Source organism: Netta rufina (genome assembly GCF_964035555.1).
Source record: "Netta rufina genome assembly, chromosome: 12".
Taxonomy (NCBI): domain Eukaryota; kingdom Metazoa; phylum Chordata; class Aves; order Anseriformes; family Anatidae; genus Netta; species Netta rufina.
The window spans coordinates 13,643,699-13,664,029 of NC_140135.1; the positions used below are offsets into that span (position 1 = coordinate 13,643,699).

At 48.6% G+C, this 20,331-nt stretch overlaps 1 protein-coding gene across 3 annotated transcripts in view; it reads right to left on the minus strand.

Annotated features, from left to right (window-relative positions):
* The window catches only part of MBNL3 (muscleblind like splicing regulator 3), a 99,041-nt gene extending 80,919 nt beyond the window's left edge, over positions 1-18,122 (minus strand). For 2 of the 3 annotated variants that reach the window (XR_014618796.1, XM_084294042.1), the window contains exon 1: positions 16,679-16,758. The gene's annotated coding sequence lies outside the window, so the exon portion shown is untranslated. Of the gene's footprint in view, positions 1-16,678; positions 16,759-18,009 lie in introns of those variants that run through there. The other variant, XM_084294043.1, reaches the window with a different exon arrangement.
* Between the last annotated feature and the right edge of the window lie 2,209 nt (positions 18,123-20,331).

A 20,331-nucleotide genomic window follows, 5' to 3' on the forward strand; every position in this document is an offset into this window, starting at 1 on the left:
CTGACAGCAAAGTCGGGGAAAACAAAGCTTTGCCAGCTCAGAATCTCCCGGCATGTAACGTGCACCGTGCCAGCCTGCAGGTCGAGGTCCCTCTGCTTGCCTCACCACAGCACAACGTGGAGTGCAAGGCACTCTGAGATGCTGTGCCGTCCTGCCCCACAGCTCTGCCCCTGGGGATCCAGGAACACAACCTTTCTGCAGGGGTTTACCAGGGGGCTGGACAGTCCAAGCTCAGACCCAGCTCCACAGAAGCAGATGCCTAGGTTTGTGAGTAAAAGAAAACAAAAAACAAACCAACAAAAAACAAAACACGCATTTTCACAGAGCAATAATGCCACCCTCCTCCACACTAGTGTTTTCCTATCAATCTTCCTTGTTACTACTTCCCGTGCCTACAATAGAGCAGAGCTCTTGTTAGAAGACACAAACTGCGTGGACTAATTAAGGAAGACACCCACCATGCTGCCTTTATATCCAGCCACTGCCAGGTCTCCAAGAGAAGGTGGCTGCTACAAGGCACTGGAAAAGTTCAGCTCAGGCAGGACAGTACCAGATTTCTTCTCCACATCACAGAAAAAAGAACTCAACGAGTTTGCGAAGAGTCAGGTGCTCCTTTTACCCTGTCCATGATGCATTTGTGTTTCTACGTTGCAAATGGAGGTGGAGTAAGAAGATCACATCCCCAGTGCTGCAGGAAACAATATTTGTCCGTGAATAATTTCTCCAGCATATTAAGCACAAGTAATTCTTATGCAAAGGCTGCCCTGTACAGCTGCCAAGGTCAGTAAGACCTTGCTTTATTTGCTGCATAAGGGCTTGCTGCGCAAGTTTTACCTTGTACATATATTTCCATGCCTTCTCATCTTAGATTTCCCTGCTGCTAGTGCCTATGCATCTTGCTGTCTGTTCAGTAGGTCATGCTACCATCTCTGGCTGCTGCTAATGACTACCCAATATCCAATCCTCCAGTACAGTCAAAATTCCAGCAAGCCATTTTGTACGGTATGTTTAATTCAAAGACACCAAGGACAATATTGAATAACAATTTTCAAGGAAAACATGCTCCACAGCTTTTGCTAACAACATCAATATGCTTCTATTTTCAGGGGGTCTTGACCCGTTATCCAGTCACACAGCCATCACTGTTCGCATTCTAGTATCTACATACAGACGATTTTTTGTGCAGGGGTTGCATTCAACCAAGAGGCACTGCCTGCAAACACAAGCTCTGGATTACAATACCAGTGAGTGTACATTTTTGTAAGCAGCCAAGTATGTGCACTTACTGTGCAGCTTGAATCTAAATATTCAGAGGGTGGCAAGGCCCTGGCACAGGCTGCCCAGAGAAGCTGTGGATGCTCCATCCTCAGATGTGTTCAAGGTTGGACGAGGTCCTGGGCAACCTGATCTAGTGGGTGGCATCCCAGCCCATGGCAGAGGGGTCAGAACTGAGTGGACTTTAAGGTCCCTTCCAAGCCAAGCCATCCTATGATGATTCTACAAAAAAGATGCCAGGGTCTGAAAATAAGGCCCTACACTTTTTAAAGTGCAGGCACTATTTTTTTTTTTTCCTGGAAAATTACCAGCAGCTATACCCAGACTAAGGACCCTTCCCCCTGCCCCAGTTTACTAAATGCTGTAACACTGCAGGGGCAACAGTCAAACTTTCATATTTACACAACAAAGAAAAATAATATTTTGAGCTTGTATACCCTTGTGGTATTATGAAGGACTCGAACATCAAGAAACTTTAATCCAAGCTTTAGTCCCTTTGCAGAAGAGAGATAAGTGCCCTGCCTGAGGTCAGTGGTTGGGTAGGAAAACTTCCCGAAAAAGACAGGCTGTTGGGAAGCATGCTGCCCTGCCCCATCCTCTCTATGGGCTAGACCCGTAAAAATGGGGAGATGGCAAGCAAAAGTGTCCCCTACATCCCTGACCTTCCAGGAGAAGTGCAGCACAGCACCTAGTGACAGCACTTCTTCACTCTGCTGGCTTATTGCAGGTTGCACCTCACCACACCTGATCTCCCACGGCAGCATTCAGTGTGGAGCTCTTGCTTATCAGCACCTGATGCAAACAGGTTTCCAGTCCAAGAGGAGATCTGGTCCAGTAAGAACAGGAAGCCAGGGCTCAGGATGAGTGCTCACACATCCTTCCTCCAGCCCAGAAACCACGCGCTGTATACTCACACCAAGGGCTACGTGCTCCTCAGGGCAGAAACCCTCTCCCCTTTTATTCTGCAGCAGACTGATCTTGGTACGAACCCACAGCCACCGCCGTAACACAAATCATCACTCAAGCTTAACACACACACACACACACACACACACACTGGTGCCAGAAGTTTCTCAATCGGAGATCAGCAGCATTATAATGAGGCTGTACAGAGGGGTTAAGAAGCACTGCTGAAAAGGGATGCAAACATATGGACTTTAGGCTCTGAGCAAGCACACTGCCATACGTGCAGCTCAAAAGGTTAGCATCGCTTACGAGCAAGAACTGTCTGGCTGAATGTACTGCCTTTGTTAAACTGAGAACAGCTACATGATAGAGTGGACTAATTAACTGCATTTTACTTTTGGGGACCCAGGCTTAAATCCTGGCTCTTGTCACAGCTGAAAATGAATTTAGGGACTACAATGAGAGCTGAGATCATTTATTTTCCACAAAATCATCAAACAATTGCCACTCTCCTGACAGAGAGGCCCAGAACTCTATGCAAGGGTATTAGTGCTTGTGCTGTGATTTCCCCAAGTATAAAAGTTATTAACGGACCGATGTGAACAGTTACCACAACTATCAGTGCCATTCAGCTGGACCGAGCACCTGAATGTGAAGAGCATTGCCACGTAACATTGGGGGCACTTCATGGTACAGTGCTGTGCAGATGGCAAATCCTATAGAAAGTATCATTTGGCAGGATTTTAAATTAAATTTTCATACCAATTCATATACCCCTTAAATTTAGAGGGGCAAAACACAGCCCTGGTGTAACTCTAGCTACTTCACTGGAAAACCACCAGGTCTGATCTAATTTCCCCACTTCCTCCCAGCCGAAGGCCACTCAGAGTTGGTAGGGAAGTCAGTACTTTCCCCATCAAGTAATTCTCTATTTTTATCTTGCTAAGAAAGGTTTTCATTTAGAAACTTTAGAGACTCCCGCTTCAGGGAGAAACCAAGAACCCTTTTCCTCTCAGATTCTTACTACATGAATTTTCACCTAATCAAATAAGCCATTTTTCCATGATGATTTCTTTCAGTGGAAGAGTCAGAACAGTGGACCAGTCCCTGAATACTTCCAATCAAATAAACATGAATACCTGGGGAGCTGCAGTCAGACTGTACCAGTGTCCCCAGGGAGAAAATCCAAGCCCTTCCATGGAGCCAGGCTACAGGCCAGCCCAGGCAGCTCAGACACAGCCACTCGAGTTGGGAAGCTGACGGCAGCTGGACACCTCTTTCATAAGGCTGGCAGCAGACTGCAGACCTCCCTGAACACACTCCAAGCCTGCTTGAGCCCCAGCTCCCTCCTGGCTCACTGTCCCCTCCTAGGAAAGCACTGAAAAGACCAACTAATTGCATTCCTGACTGTGGTGGCAGCACCAAGCTCCTTCATTGAGTTTGCAGTATGTCATTTCACCTCTCCATGCTTCAGTTCACCTATCCCAAATGATGGCGATCCTCTGCGTTAAACCCTTTGGAAAGCAGCACGTTCAAAATATAAGTTCAGTAGCAGCTAGTGATAGCGAACCTCAGTTTGGAAACAAGATGATGCCCTATTAAAGCACAAGGGTTATTGCTTCAGAAGTGCTATTGCCTTCTTTCCTCCTCTCTGAGCAAAGAAACAGTCTCCAGCACCCTCAGCAGCCAGCACAACTGAGGGTGGGCAGGAAGATTCAACAGAGGTCAAAAGGAACACAGAAATGTTTTCTGAAGCAGCCTCTGGCACATAATGCTCAGCAATACAGCACTTTTCATCTGCACCCAGCAAAAGGCCCAGACATTTAACCCTTTAGCAGAACAAAGCAAGGGGTGGGTGCTGTCTTTGCCATGGGGTTTTAGAGCAAGCCAAAGGCTTGCAAGGAAGGCTTTCCTTGAACAGGAGAAGGAAAACGCTCAAGTCAGACTTCTATCCACAGAGTCACAGACTTGGAGGGAATGGATGAATCAGAAAACATTTGTGAACCAAGGAAGAAGGGAGCAGCAGCCACAGCACTCCGGAGGCTCACAGAGAAACCAGGCGACCAGGAGCTTTCAGACAGGGCAAGAGTCCCAAGGCCAAGCCAAATTCTGCAAGTATGGGCTCCACATCTCCCCCCGCCATTATCTTCAAATCCTCTTTACGCTGCGGAGCTATTCTCCACCCTCCTTTGCTTTTAATCAGGCCTGACCTACAGATGTCAGCCTCATTTCGGCTAAGTCAACACAACTGCCACATCTAGGATGCTGTTACAGGAAAAACCTTACTTACGCTTTTGGCTGGATTCCAGAGCCTACTTCTTGGTCTAGACCTGACCTCGTTCCTTTTCTGCAAGCCTAATCCTTTACCTTAAGGGCACAGCGAACACACAGGGACTCCAACACGGGCCTGCCTATGCTCAGTCTCCCCTTCAGCCTGCAGAGCCATGAGACTCTTTTGATCATGCTGCACAAATGCTAATGTTTATTGACAAAAGGCTCCCTTAGAACCTCACGTTGCTTAAAAGCACACACGCATTCAAGAAAGAGAAAGCAAATGGGAAACACTGGCTTTACCTTCTGCAAGGTAAATCCCCATCCTAGCACTTGCACGACAGGACATGAACCTTCAATTAACAGTCCCAGAAGTTATCTCAAATACAGCCCTGGCTGCACACAGAAGGATCTGCTACATCCAGCTTCACCTAAAGGTTTTCATCCTTCAGCAAAGAGACATCAGTACAGTGCATTCATTTAGCACAAAGGACTTCAGACAGCTACCATGTCACCCTGTAACAGTACCTCACCAAGCCCAGCCCAGCTACTTGCTGCAATAGTACTTAAAAATTAAGAGCTAGCTCGTGGCTCTTACACCATCTCACATTCAGCATGTTCCTTTCTGTCCCCACACCATGCAGCCAACACGCAGGAGTTGCAGGCCAGGCCAGAGGCAGATGGACAATAGCTTGTCCTGTCTTGCCCAGACACATCATATAAGCAGGGTATTTGCCTCGGATCCTGTGGGGAACAATGGGAACACGGGCACGGTCCCAGCTGCACAGCACAAAGTCATGCTCCAACCCCAGAACACAGAGGCTCCTGCTGACACCCCTGACGCTCCTCTCTGCCATGCTGCCATCCATCCAAACACCTTTCTTCTGGTTCAGGCCCCAGCCCTGCCTCTCCTTCCTACCCCTCTCCTCTATCTATTCCTTCACACAAGCTCCCCATCTTCACTCTCAGAGCTAAATATCCCCCCCCCCAAATCCTGACCCCCACCGACCTCATCTCCCTACTTGTTCAGTTTGCCATCAAATACGAGCCTTCACCTGCAGAGACCTGCAAAATTTCCATTACCACAAAAACTTGACAGCCTGCGTGGCTCTGAGTCCCCAGCCTGCTGGGACCCCCATGCCTCTGCCTGGACACCCAGCCCTTGGGCACTGGCTCCCAGGAGCCTTCTGCCTTCTTATCCCACACTGAGCCTGGTCTGGGTTTGTGCTTCGGCCACCTCGTGACCAGAAAACCTCGGCCCCAGCAGCATATCAACAGCAGCAGTGGAAATGTCAACCTGTGAATGAGATATTAGCAACTAATCTGTTATCACCTTATTTGAGAAGGCAGCTAGCTAAAAAAAAAAAAAAAAAAAAAAAAAAAAAAAAAAAAAAAAACCACTCACACCAACCTTCATGCAACACCAAAGGTGTTTTTCATCGTTCTCAAAGACATTTGCACTGTGTTTTCTACAAAAGTTTGTGGGAGGATGATCAAAACCCCAAGTACTTGTGTCTGACCTGATACTGAGCTAATATTTGGTGCATGGGAGCACAGCCTTGCACTAGGTGCACAGGAGCTGTAAACAAAACCCCACTGAGGCTAGGAGGAGCCTCCCGATCAAATTCTGAGCTCTACAGCATTCCTCAAACGTGTGCTGCAAGAAAGCCTCCACACAGACTCACCTTTCATATCATGGGAGTAGGTGGGGGAGGGAGAGAAAAATAGATTAAAAACAAGATGCAGGCCAGATCCTCAGAAAACAAGAATCAGAGATGCTCTCCTAGTTTACACAACAACAGATTCGAGCCAAATGTGCTTTTTAAGTCCTTTCACAAAATATTTTGCCCTGCCTTTATGTCTGCAATGACTGCAAGCTAGGTAGTGTTTTTTTTCAGAGAAATTATTTATTCAGCTTTCGTGACTAACCTGAATTTTCAGATCGTTTCAAAAGAAAAACCGGAGCATTTCTTCACAAAAGGCAAGCAGCATTAGGTTTTTCTCTCACTTGTTTTACTTTTCTCCTCTACCTCTCAGCTGAAACTATGCTTCAAGGCCAAGTATCTCTACCTTTCATCTAATAAATAAACAAACTCTATATTTCTCAACAAAAATGCTCTTCCCTATGCCTCTATGCCAGAAAATGGGATTGTTTTTTCAGCACATCACTGAAGCCAAAGACTCTTTTACCAGTTTACCTAAAGTGGAATAAAATCCTTTTCTTTTTTAATTGAATTTTCAGTTTAGCCATCTACTTGAAAAAAAAACAGCTAGTCTTACACTTCTGGCTGCAGTCTTACAACCTGGAATTAGCTGAACACAAAGTTCAAAGTGTGGGATTACCACCGGCTTGGCATTAGTGAAGCACCCTATGAAAAACATCCACAGAAAGCAGAGACAGTCAAAAGCAAATTACAGGGTCAGTGAAAGTGGCCACACTATTGTATGAACCACGCTAATGTTCCTTCCCAGGCTAAAGAACAAAAACCAGCAGCACAAAGCTCAAATTAAACAAAATTAAGGCTCTAATCTGAGTCCATCCTATTAAGGCACAGCTCCAAAAGGCACAGACTCACCCCAGAGGCATTTCTGGCACCCGGGTGAGGCTCTCCCACTACAGGAAGCTCCGGTGGCACATACCCACCTTCACCAAGGCTCCTGTGGAGCACTACCCACAGGGGAAGCAATGCCCACACAGCAGGTCTGGTTTAAGGCAAGGAGACAACTCCATTTCATCACGAATAAGCTCTAATTCTGGAAGGCTGAGAACAGATGTGCATTTTCTCATATGGAGATGCCCTCTACTCAACCCAGCCTAAGACCTTCACTTACATGAGGCTGTGATTAGGGGATTCAGGTCATGAGCAAGCAGATCTCACACTTTAATTCTCTCACTTGCCTGAATCTCCAAGATGAGCAACATCACGTTACTGCAGAAATCTAAGCAAACTTGCATGCACAGGGACGACTGCCAGTCTCTCCCTCAGAAAAGGGAGACACATGAAGACAAGCATGATAACCTCCCACCCAAAGGTATTACATGTTGCTGCTCTGCTCTCCCAGCACTAAAAGCTCAATCTTTGCAAACAAAAATCTTAAAGCTAATCTCACCTCTTTGTCACCACAATCTACCTAGCATTACTGCATCAAGTACATCAGTAGCATTGCATTTATATTTCTCTTTCAGTACATCTCCCAGGAAGGTGTACATCAGCAAATAGAGCAGATTGTATCCCCTCTTGCTCTCCAAACTCAGCAAGCCTCCTCCCAAGATCACCCTGCTGAGAACCACTTTGGATACGTACAGGTTTAAGATGATACTAAAAGCAGCCACATACCTGAGACCCAGTCACAGCCCCAGATCCATCCTCCTGTAAGCATCATGCAGAATCAGGCCCTTGCTAAGTGACCTGGGACTGCAGGAGCACATTCCTAGCTGCACTGCTACCTTTTTTTTTTTTTTTTTGTGGCAGCTTTCACTACCTGCAGATACTGTCCAAAAACATAGAAGAGTAATTTGTGCTCTTGGGAGCTCATAGTCTAAAAGCAGAGGTCAGGAGAAACTCTGTTCTTATTAACACAGTTCTGGGGAAGCAGCAGGGTGGGGATAGTCAAGACTGTGTGCTTCTCACCAGCATATTACAGCTAATAACAAAGATTACTGACATCAAATGAATTGAAATGCATTCTTCTACCATTCAGAATATTAGTGGTGTTTTTTGTTTTTGTTTGTTTGTTTGTTTTAAAACCTTCCTCCCAGTCTTGCTCTTACCTGTAGTCAGCTTTGCTTTCTGCCTATCACAAAGACACTATATTTGGACTACAATCACTGCAATGGACCTCTCCCCCTCAGCAGTTTTGCTGTACTAGAAGTCTTAAAAAAAAAATATTGTAGTGTTAGTTCAACAAGCATCCTATATTCCCCCCCCCTTTTTTTTTTATTTTGGTAATTGCTACATAACTCTGTAAATAAGTTCTGCAGTTCTAACGGCTTCCTTTCCTCTTTCTTTCTGAACTTTTCTTTCCTTTCTTTCTGAACTTGGGTGGCTTCAATGAATGTTCACATTCAACCTGAGGACACTGCTCTGTGCTACCCCTCTAAATGAAAGGCTTCCCCCATGTGCTTACATCTCTGTTTCACTGTAGGAAAGGCAACCCCATGGCAGCCACACTGCCAGTCCCTGCCTGCCAGCCCCAAAGCAGGAGCACTCGGTGGGGCCAGTCTCAGTGATTCAGCCCCCACATTTGCTCACCTGGTCCCCACAGTGGCAACACATTTCCAAGCCTATAGTGCAGGGACCTGCGTGCAGTTATTTTCTGTGGTGAATTCCAGTAGCCCACGAGCAGTCCAACTCAACTGTCCAGTCCTTTTGTTTCAAAAAGGGAGTTACCACTGGTAAAAGGCACCTGCCTTTGCTCACAGGCTCGTGCAACAGCTGTATTAAGCACTGCCCTTAATAACTGGTATGTAACTACAACAGTTAGCAATTTACTGAATTAAAGAAAAAAACAGCACCTTGCAAAAGGCTGTCACTGAGCAGCTCGGCCCCACCTGTGCAGACGCTCTCCTGCAGGCCTGGGCAGCCTCCAGCTCTGATTTCACCACCACTTCCAGCTGACCCAAGCACAGGCTGCCATCAGCCTGGGCAGTTCTGCCCTCCCACAGGGCCCAGGGCTCATTTCTGCCCTCTCTCCTGGCCAGGACAAACATTTATGAGACCAAGCACAAGGCAGAGGAATGAGGACAGCAACAGAGGAAATAGTCTGTACCTTTCAGTGCCAAAACCCCTGTGAAGGGCAGCAGACAGCAGGTTCCATTCTGTGTGGAGCCCACAGGTACTCGAGCAGCCAAAGGCTCTACCTTGGCAGTGCTTCTGTCAAGCAGCTTCCACAATTCCCCCACATACACAAGTTCCACAGAAGTTTGATTCTCTCTTTACCTGCACCTGGAAGTCATCTATATCAGAGACACAAGAGAAACTGGGTGTAGACTCTATGATAAGGATAAATCCCATAGCATTTTGCAACCAAATACTCTGTTGTCAGATATTGCATCCCCCAGGTTGGCTGAGCAGGTGGAGATGCTCCAAGACCTGGGGGAGAAACTGCTTCTAATGTGAGCTGGTATGCAAAATAGTGTAGTCACCCTCCTAAGGGAATCTGAGACAGACTCCACAGCTGTGCTGAATTTACAAATCTGCTATCACAATAGGGATAAGATGGTGGCACCATACAGTAAACAAGTAAATCTATTGTCAGATACACCAGAAACTTCCCTGTATGTTATTAATTGATTTCAGGGTCTTTTTCAGAAATATAACCTTCCACCTAATGTAGGACACAAATTGAGTTTGACTTTCAGCAGCAGCATTCCAACCTTGATATCCAAGCGTCAGCTATCAAACATGTCATATTATGACACAGCCACCAGAGCTGGAAAGTCCCCAGCTGGTCAGCTTCATTTACATGGCCTGCAGCGTTGCTTCCTCCAGCCCCACATGAAAGGTGCTGCTGCATCAGCTGGAGCACATCAGGGCCCATGGGAGCTGTTAGCACGGCCACGCACAAGGAAGGGCACAGGGGCTCTTGCACAAAGCACTTTACTCAGCAATTAGCCACGCCGAATTTGCAGGTGGAGGGCTTGGTCTGGGGAACAAACCCAGGTCAAGCGAGGACCTAGGACTGAGGTGTTCAGTTCCAGACACCAGAATCAAATGCAGCAACTACAAGGCAGGGAGGCAGCGGCATAACCCAGGAAGCCTGTCCGAGGGCACAAAGGCACCTGAATGCCCTGGGTTCCTCAGTGGGTATGGTGCGAGCATCTGCATGCTTTGGAGGCAAGAGGACAGACAGTTACCTCTTACTGCTACCATGTAACCCTGCTAACAGCCCCATGCTACTGTTTCTTTTCTGTTCAAAAATAACTTTAGATACACTTTGTTAAGGATGCAACAGGAGCTGCTTATTTTCATTTGTTTGTGTGCAGGAGGATGCCCCTTCCCTTCCCTTCCCTTCTCCACCAGTTTTGTGCTCGGAGGCCCGTGACAGCGCCCCGCACCCTGCGGGGTGATCCTGGACCCAGCGCTCTGGAGCGCAATGCCCAGCAGCAGAGCCACAGCACGTGCCACACTCATGCTCTCAGGGGTCCTCAGGGCTTGTCTTTTGGGGACAGGTTTCCCCACCGGGGAGCCACGCACACGTAGCAACTCGGCACCCCAGCCTCTGTCACCCCAAGAATGAGATCCGTCTGCCCTTTGCGAGGCGCACGCACCCCACTAAGCACCTCGGCCCTGCAAAGGCTTTCCAAAACGCAGCAAGAAAAAAAAAAAAAAGCTTTCTGTTTTCCCAGAAAGCAGGTCCATGCAATAAGAGAGGTACTAATAAAGATTTCACCATCCAAATTAAAAGGCAGGGCAGCAATAAAGAGCCTCCGAAATATAAGAAACACGTTGTGCCCGGTGTGAAATTTATTGCTGCCTTGCAGAACGAAGCCAAACATCGTAATGTGGAAAAACACCGCTACTTTTGACCCAAACAGATTGGGAACAGGAAGTAAAAACAAATTACCCAGCTGCGGCCTCCCCGAGTCATGAGCAGCAGCAGCAAACCCAGCGTTTCCTCTCAATGCCTGTCACAACCCAGCACTGCCCGCGTCTGCGCGCTGTTTTCCTGGGGCCTGGTCCTAATCCCACCTGAACCACTCTACCAGTTTGTTCTACAGCTCTCACAGAGAAGATCAGGCCTTTATCGAACAGCATTTGGGGGTGTGAACCTCACAGGGCCAGCGCCTGGTTCCAGGCATCGAGGGGCTCCTGCTGTTCCTCGGCTCCGTCTCAATTTTCGGCAGCGAAACTCCTGACTCAGTACAGGCATTTATCAGGAGTCAACTTCAGTTTTACTGCATTGTCACCAGCAAACCCCGAGAAATTAAGTCAGGCCTCAAATGGCTTAAAGGATAATTGCATTTCTTTTAAACAATAGTTCTGTTACCTTTTTTTTTTTTTTTTTTTTTTGAGCTTATGTATATTACATCCTAATTATGTTTTCAAGTTTTTCTCTGCAGGTACAAGAATAACCCAGAAAGACATACAGATGAGCTAATTTTAAAATCATAACTTGAGTCAAGGAGCTGAAGCTCTAAAGAAATGCCAGATATACCAAGGGATCATCAAGAAAAAAAAAAAAAAAACAACAGCAAAAAAAAAAAAAAAAGACAAATGAAAACATACAAAACTGATTGTCCAGCACCTCTTTTATTAAAAATGGTAACTAAATGCCAGAGACATTGACTTGAAGACTGTAGCAGAAGAAATGTTGAATAGCACTCATGCAATGCAATAAAAAAGCCATTTAGACATACATTATATACTAAACTGCAGCTCAGTCTAGTATTTTGATTAAAATTCAGCTTTCCGAAAAAATCTGCTTGATAAAAGCAATGTTTACACACTGTATATACAATCTTTATACATTGTTTTTATCAAGCAGATTTTTACTACAAGATTTTAGAAGACTACACGACAGGTCTAGAATACTTCATAAAGTAGAATAAGAATATTGTTTTGTATTTGCTTGTTTTTTATTTTTAAATAATCACAACCGGCCAAATTACGGTCATTAATACTACACTGGCTTTGCAGCAGATTTATGCCAGTGTAAGTGAAAGCAGAATTTCACCCTATAACACTTCTGGGCAATACAGGCATCTGCAGAAATGAAGAAAAAAGGCACGTAAATGTGCACAAACACATTTTGTCCATTACAATCCACAAGTTTGACGTGGATGTGCATTTTGTGCCTTTGTTTTGCAATAAAGTACCCTGAGCATGCACGCAAAAACGATCTCCCCCACACAGCAATTTCCAGTCCTACCTCATATTCTTTTAAATCTGTCACTTTCGTGTTCCTAAATGCTGCTTCGGCAGAGGGGTTGCATTATGAGGAAGGAAACTCTCGCCGCACTCCTGTTATCACGCTGCATGAAATTCTCACTGTACCCAAGAAACCTCCCAGCAAAATCCAAGTTTATCACGCCAAGGAAAGAACAATAAGTGGGAGTCCGAAAAGGCAGTCAGAACTGCCGCCAAAATCCAAGCTCTTTCTCAAAAAAGGCCCTCCCTTAGGAAGCCTGCCAGTCAAACCCGATCACGAGGCTGTTTTCAGAGAGTGAATAGAGTTCTTATTGACACAGCTTATGTCTGCAGCATGCAGCCCTCTGCAAGGCTTTCAAGAACAGATCGGATTACACAGACACATTCTCTCTGATTTTATGCATTCAGAAGCCCTCAGACATAAAATACTGAGCTCTGAAGGCCACTGGTTTTCTGGCTTGCTATCACCATACGTGCTTTTACAAACGGCACATGAGCAGATCCTGGCACCCTGACTTGGGCTCCCGAGGACCTCACCCTTACTGAGCAGGGCCATGTAATTTGGAGGCCAAGCCACAGATTTGCTCCAAGTGAGTAATACAAGACGACTCATCCCAGCGGTGGGTACTTAGCATCAGGACGGGAGAAAGGAAAAAAATAAATATCTGCTGACACCACTTAAAATGGGGGAAGATAACATCGCTCTGGGTAGACGATCCTTCCTGGAAGATGGCATGGAAAAATGGGAGGATACACACCTTTTAAGAGAGCACGCACTACCACAGCTTAGCAGGCAAAAGGCACGCAGCTGCAGAAATGTCACAAGCACAGATTCAGGCAAACAATCTACCCAGGAGCAGCAATTTGCATGCCTACATGAGCCTAGAGAAAGCAAACTAAAAGGAACAGTTTATACCATTTCTACATTTCGTGGACACAATGAGGAAGTCTGTTCCAGGAGAAGACACACGTACAAAGTCTGGAGTACCCGTGATGCTGCATTAAAGGTGAGCAGAGAATTACAAAATGGTTTGGTATTATAAAGGCTCTGGCTCAAAGACTGCACTTCAGCAAAGAGATGCGTCTGTGCTTAGAGCATATGCCAAAGTGGGACCTGAGCAGTGCCCTAGAGAAGGACACACGCTGCCCAGAGGTCTGAAATATACTGATTGAAAAGACAGTTGGAAAATAATCTAACAAGCAAAGCAGTGCATTACGTGAGTAAAACAGTTCCCTGTCACCTAAAAGGGAACAGTTCCTGCACTAACTCACCCACACAGAACTGAAACTTCTCACTGAAATATTATATGTGGCAAACACAGCAAATCAAGCAAGTTTGAGCTTCAGAGCTTTTAAGGGATTTTAAGAGCAAATACAAACTGTTCAGTAAAGAAAGACATCCTCTCCCTTCCAGGCCATGATCATCCTCCAGCCAAACGTTTCTATCACGTCTCAAAAGATTTTTCTCACATTTTGTGCTTTGGGTCCAGCCAGGAGGCCAGACCTGAGTAACCCAGATGTGCAACGCTGTGTCTGAGATGGCAGATCTTTGGTTGGACATTTGGACTTGGTTTTCAGAGCACAGTGAAAGTGCCACAGCTCCTATAACTACATCTGGAAGGTGAGACCTACGCAAACTCTGCTTTTCAGCACACAGCCTCCCTCTGAATGAGCAGCATCGTGTTTCTAGTACTCGGTTTCCACACGTGACTTCGAGTACACTCATGGTCAGAAAAGCCTGCTCCTATAAAGGCTGCAGATTCTTTCCCAACATGTCTGAGTCACACAATGGTTTGCTCCACTGCCAAAGCCAAGCTCTTACCACTGGTATGGCAAGGGTGGCCTGCTGCAGGCATCAGTAACCAAATTCTGACTGCAGATTCATAATCATCACCTGTACCCGCATTATCCACACCAAAAAAAAAAAAAATCTTAATTTGCTTTCAGGCTCCTGACTAAGCTGCAGTCACCGGTGCCTAGGAAAGCCGTGGTTTGACTTGTTCATGAAGAAAGAGCCTTTTGCAAGACACCAGCCATGCAGTTTTGCCATCACTAACTTTTATGCTAAGGCACAAGTCAGTGCCACTAACAAAAGCGGCAATCTGGCCTCATCCTGTCCCGCTTGTACACCCCAGGTCCTTGTGCCAGCACAACTGTTTGTGTGGCCACGGGGAAAAACAAACCAGGGAAGCAGTGACTGTTACCGTTAGAGAGCGTCAGTTTCTTTGTTGTTACTCAGAAAGATTATTTTTAATCAGTAAGGATGGTAAAGGCAGGAGAGCAAACAGCTGGAAGCAGAACCACTTTTTCCACTGCAGCACCAGCTTCAAAACTAATTTCCAAACTATACTGCAAGAGGTACGAAAGCCAGAGCCCCCCAGTTTGGGGTCACAAGTTTAAGTCCCACTTCGGTGTTCCCTTAAACACACAGAACAAAACTTCTAGACCTGTAAAATGTAAGAAACACACTTAAGCCTCTTGCCAGACATTATTCATCAAAGAAGGAGGCAGAGCAGGCCACTGTTGCTTATGAAGCAGAATTGTGCATGAAAACCATTAGAAAATCATCTATGTGGATGCCAAACTGGAGCATCAACACCCCAGCAACCCTGCTTTTCAGTAACCTCCCCATGGCAGCTAAGGGAAGAGGCCAGTCACCAGATGCACTTCCTCATCCTCCTTGGAGAGCCCTCACTCCCCCTTAGTGGGGAAGAGGATGTAGCACCCCAGCTCCTCCCGACTTGGCCAGACATTGCGGGAGGCTGAGCATCACAGCACCGAGGGGTTGGTTTCCTCCCTAACCATCACAGCTGCTCTGGATCCCAGTGGGTCTATCACAAACCTCCTGGAAGATAGTACCAGACCCATTATATATATAGATGCATCCAGACTGAACAGGCACATGTGTAAAACACAGCTGCTCTGGGAAGACTGGCTGCGTCTGAGAACAGACTGCACCTTCTCTTGCTGTAGGTGCATCCCATAATACCTAGAAGCTTCTGTACAGCCCATTGTCTTTCAAATAGAAACACTCAAACGCCAAAATAGCTCTCAAACTTTTCTGGGCCATCGCTACTTGGAAATGACTTAATTTAAATATGTACCATGTCTATACGCTCACACACACACACCGAGGGAAATTAGCATTTGCAGGAGGGCTGGTGCCCACACATGGGAGCTCTGCACTCACACTTGGTTCGTGCCCGGGAGCCGCACAGCCCAAGAGCAAGGCAGGCCCTGTCTGACAGCCCCCCGAGCTCCCACCCGCTGGCAGGGAGCGCTGGAAAGCCCACGGCCCCGCAGGCTCCAGACCAGACCTCTTGGTAACACAAATCTTTTCAGGGTATAGAGTGGTGGGGGCAGGGAAGTTTTAAGACCAAATTACAGAGCCCTTTAAATCCCCCTCAGTTGTGCGAACCGCACAAAGCCGAACCCACGAGCCCTTTCCTTCGGGAGTTTATTTCTTCTCCCTAGGGCTGAGATGTGAAATTCAGGCCCTCGTTTGTAAGTAAAGCTCCAAGGAGCAGGACTGTGCCACATAAGGTATTTCTCCAACCTGGAGAGCAGCACCGCTGCAGCCTCTGCGCGCTACCTTAAAAGCAAAATACCCGCAAGGAGGACCCATAGGGGGAAAACATCTCCGCAACCCCACTGAAGCTGCTTATGGAAACTTTAACTGCATTACTTCTGCTACTGCATAATCCCAGCAGAACTTGCTTAATTCAGACTGCTCCAACTCAGACACTCAAAAGTTTCAACATGGTATATAGACTATTACCTCGCTCTAATTACAGGATCACATTACATGTCCAACAACCACTGCAATTTAGTCTTGCTTGATACACCCCAGCTCAAAATTGCTCATCCCACCTCTCACTTCCATACTTTCTGGCATCCTTTGAATAAAGGCAGAAGCACCAAGCAGCACTTTAGTAATTGACACGCACACGCCCCAAGCCCCCCAAAGTCATTATTTCTTCTCAGTAACGAAGCTGACGACTTTCACCAGCGCAGAATAAACAAGCACCCAGTTTTAGGCAAACAGCACGGACACGGCACCGCTCAACCGCTTATCTATACAAACACATCCCCGGATTACCGCTCACAACCATCGCTGCACAGTACCACCGATTCACGCGCTGCTCCCAAAACGTGGTACACACGGAGTCTCGATACACCCGGAGCCTCCGCAGCAGGATCAGGCCCTCGGAGTTTCACTACCTCCAAGGCAGCGCCGCACGTTTCGCCTTTCAGCCCAAACCTGCACCCACTGCTCCTGCTGCCGCGGGAGGGGACGGTTTCGCTCCCTGCAACCGCGCGGCCGAGCCCGAACCGAACGCTCACAGGTCTCTTACTTTCTTCTCGCCTCGCCATCACCTCATGCTCCACGGGGGAATATTTTGCTCCCCGAGCAGACGAGCTGTCCGGCCATCGCTCCACAATGATTCAGCAAGGGGGTGGCTCCCGGTCGGAAGGCACACCTACCACGAACTGTCATACCACGGGGCTGGGTGAAAATGGGAGAAGTTGCTCTCTCTATCATGGCTGCACTTTCCGAAATGCGTAGAGACCTGGCCTGGCAGGGTCGAGGGGGGCAGGGGCGGGAGGGGTGGGGGGGGGGAGAAAATCTATGCAGACACATGGAGATAACTCACGGAAATATCTAGAGCCTTTTAACCACGGCACAAGTAAATGACGAAGAAAACAATAATAATAACAATAAAAAAAAGCCAGACACTTTCAGAGCCAGCATCAACTTCGCCAGGCTGTGTTCTTTGTTTCTAGGCAGACTCCAGTGCAGTGGCAAGAATGAACAAATGCGCATGCCTTAATAAGAGTCCAAAAAAAAAAAAAAAAAAAGAAAAAAAAAAAAAAAAAAGAAATTCCCCCTCCAAAGCCCCCGCTCGTTTCTGCAGCAGGAGGGGAGCCCAGCAAATACTTTGTGCTGCTTTTTCGGGACTAAAACTCCGCTCCAGCCTCGGGCCGAGGAGGCATTTCGCTACGCCGCGAGCACGGACAAACCGCCTGGCACGCTTTGGGCAGCCACGACGACTGCAGAACCCAGTCCGTGAGTTTGCTGGCCGGGCCGTTTTGGTGTTATTTCTGTATTTTTTTGGATTTTTTTTAATAAAAGCACACACCCGAACGGCAGCAAGGCGACCTTTCGTGGGGGGTGAGGTGAGGGGGGGGGGGCAGCGCCGAGTCGCGGCTCAGACAAAGACCCGGAGCGCCCCAACCCCCCCCCCCCCCCCCCTCGAACCGAGCCCGCACCCCCGGCCCCGCCGCTCCCCCCCCCCCCCCCGGCGCCGCCTCCGCGCCCCCCTCCCCGTTCCGCGGGGGGCTCCCGAGCACCGCTGCGGGGCCTTACCTCGGGGGGGGAGGGGGGGGGGGGGGAGCGGCGGCGCTAAGCGGGCAGGCAGCGGGCAGGCAGCGGGCGGCCGCTCCGTGCCACGCTGGGTGGCGGCGGCGCGGGGCGAGCCACGGGGGCCGGTTTAGCACGGGGGCCGGCTGCGCGCCGCCATTTTAACGCCTCCCTCCCTCCCTCCCTCCCCGCCCGCCCTCCTTCCCTCCCTCCCCGCGGCGGAGCGGCCACGCGCGGCGTGGAAATGTCACTCAGCGGCGCCCCCTCCCCGCGCTCCCCTCCCTCCTCCATCACCACCACCACCACTACCACCACCGCGGTTACATTGACGCAGCGGCTCCCGGTCGCCGTTGCCCGCCGCGGCGGAGCTAGCAGGGCAGCAGCAGCAGCAGCTGCAGCAGCAGCAGCCGCCGTCGTCGTCGTCGTCGTCGCGGCCCCTCCGCCGCCGGGCGCACATGGTACGCTCCGGGGCCGCGCCGCGCCGCGCCCCGCCGGCCGTGCGCGCCGCCGCGCCGCCTGGCTGCTGCCATGGCAACCCGACGGCCGCCCCGGCCCCGCGCGGCCCCGCGCACCGGGGCAGCGCAGCCCCTCGGGTCCCCCCCCCCCCCATCCCGGTCGCCTTCCTCCCCGTCCGCGGGAGCCGTCCCCTCTGTCCCCGCAGACCCCGAAGCCGCGGGCTGTGTCACCCCGCTGCGCCCCCGCTGTCCCCCAAGCCGCCGTCGCGAGGGGGAAGGGGCGCAGCGTGAGGGAGAGGAGGGGGCAAAGCGTGCGGGCGCCCTGCATGCGCTGCGTGCTGCAGACCTGCGGCTCGCGTCCGGGTGGACGTCTTCAGGATGCTTCAAGGCAGACCTGTCTTTAAGATAGCGCTGTCTGATTGCAAGCAATTTCTGACTTTAGCGTCTAATTCCCACGAATACTTACGTTTTAATTATGCGTTTGGTCAGGGCGAGCTGGAAACAACCAGCAGCCAATGGATCACATAAGAAAACTGAGTCAATCGCCTATTTTTAATTTTTTCTTTTTTTTTTCTTTCTTTTTTTTCTTTTTTTTTCTTTTTTTTTCTTTTTTATTTATTTTATTTTATTTTATTTTATTTTATTTTATTTTATTTTATTTTTTTATTTATTTATTTTTTAAATCAGCATTTTACGGGGTTCAGCAACACATACAACGTTTTGTCCAGCTCAACCAGGAGCTGAAAGAGGCAGACGAGGCTTGCTTATCGCCTGCGGAACGGCCCTCCCTGAAAACAGCACCGCTGGAAATGGCTGTAAGAAAAAAGCCGGCGTTGGCGGTCCGAGCAGCACACCGGGAGCCCTGCTTTCTGCACCCTGTTCTCACGACGACTTCCTCTGCGGCCAGGAGCAGATCACTTCTCTTAGTTACCACCATGCCAACTCATAGTTGAAATCAATTAGTTAATGTTTGCAAAGTCAGTTGAAGATGAAAAAGCATTACATACTGCTAATAAAACCGTAATGATCCCACTGTTAAACATTAAACACACAGTGATGTGTAAAAAAAAAAAAAATTGCATTTATGCCTCTTGCTGCAAGGACAAAGGATTAGGTCCTAAAAAAGGAAGGACAATTTCAGGTTTGCATCACAGGACTGTGCTTCTGGGGTCTGGCTTGTGTTTATGTCTGCTGCCGGTTATCTGGGCAGCTGCAGGCAAATTGATGGAGCCAGCTTTTTCTGAAGCAGCCGGTGAGGTGACCCACCTGAGAGAAAATGGCAGGTTAATCCATAGCTAGCCCAAAATCACCAGATGCTTTTGGAAAAAGCCCATCCTGAGCATTTTTGTGCTTCAGTTTCCCTGCCTGACAAATGGGGTGAAAATTACCATGGCCTGCTCAGCCCAGAGCCGGGCCATTCCCAAGTCCAGGATGCAGGGACAACCCCATGGGCAGCCAGTGCCATCCCCTCCCGACTCCCCCCACACAGCAACTGCTCCGACCTCTGTGCCCAGAGGAGCACGGTAGCACCAGCAGCTACACTTTTATTCACCTCAACACCATCCAAGCGGTAGTAAAACAAATCCCTGCCAGATTTTTGCCAGCAAGAGACTACAGTGGGGAGCAAGCCCTGAGAGCACGGTCATTAAAAGCAGGGAGGGCTGAGCTGCTCACGGGACACATCACCCAGCAGTGTGAGGAATAAAAGCGGGCACGCAGGACTTTCTAGGAGATTTTTCTTGGCAATGAGTCTTGCCTTAGATGTAAAACCAGTAGCTGTGCTGCTGGTAGGGCTCCAGGTTGCAGTCTGTAGAGCAATGCATGTCTGATGTTCTGACCTACAGGCAAGAAGGAGGTGAGGAAAACCAGGAAAACCAAGCTTGCCTGTACCTTTGGGCCTGCACAGGGCCACATGCACATTGATGAGGCACCGGTGTTTCTGGCTGGGCAGAAGGATGGGTGGGGATTTGCACAACAGAAGCTCCAGGCAGTTTTAGATTTGGCGTAGGGATCTCGGAGAGGGGAACTCCTCCCCAAAAAGAGCAGTCCTTTGACAAGGTATCCCTCATTTCCTTAACTGAACTGCCCTTTTGCAAGGAGCATCCCTGAGCTGCACCATCCCATTGCATCTTCCTCCCGAAATCTGATGCTACCCTGCTCTGATGGTGATCGGTTGTTGATTGCAGAAAAG